Below are 721 nucleotides of genomic sequence, written 5' to 3' on the forward strand. Positions count from 1 at the left end.
TTCCAAAACCAAAATTTCTTTCTTGCAATTTATGAGTTGATCAATCAAAAAGAGAGATGCTTGTTCCATTACGTTAGGGTTTGCTTCTTCTTGTGTATTTTTAGCTTGAAAAGAACATGACACTAGCAAATCCCCTTGAAAATTTTCTCGCTCACATGCAAAATTTTCATTCACATAATCCGAAATCTCAAAATAGTATTCAAATCTTTCTTTTCATTATTTGCATCAATGTACTCAATTTGCCCAACTTCTTCATTGTCGTTCACTGCCACATCATTTTCATAAGGCACTTGAATTGTGACAAGGTCCCCTTGCGTATATCCCGCAAGTGCACGGGTTTGTCAAAGTAATAATCCCGGATGAGCGGGTATCGAATCCGCAGGGAGTAGGGAATAAAAATACTTAATCCGCTTCTTAGCTATGTGAAAGATCAGTAGTGATAAGTGTGACAATGATTCAATTCTTAAAAGTAAAAACAACAAGTAAGAGACCACGAGTAAAGGAGGAGGTAAGGCAATCGATAAAGATGGGGTACTCGGATAATGCTTCGCCAAGGACAACTGTTTCAAGTGCAAGACCTCTATTATGCTTCCTAATCAATGCAATGGTGAGTCGTGGAAATCCTTAAATACATAGTCCCAAATCTAAGGTCAACTATGCCTAACTCTATACATGTCCCGGAGGAGAGATTAGATAACCTCTCAACCTCGCACTCGAATAG

This window comes from Dioscorea cayenensis, chromosome 6 (genome assembly GCF_009730915.1).
Source record: "Dioscorea cayenensis subsp. rotundata cultivar TDr96_F1 chromosome 6, TDr96_F1_v2_PseudoChromosome.rev07_lg8_w22 25.fasta, whole genome shotgun sequence".
In the NCBI taxonomy this organism is placed as follows: Eukaryota; Viridiplantae; Streptophyta; class Magnoliopsida; order Dioscoreales; family Dioscoreaceae; genus Dioscorea; species Dioscorea cayenensis.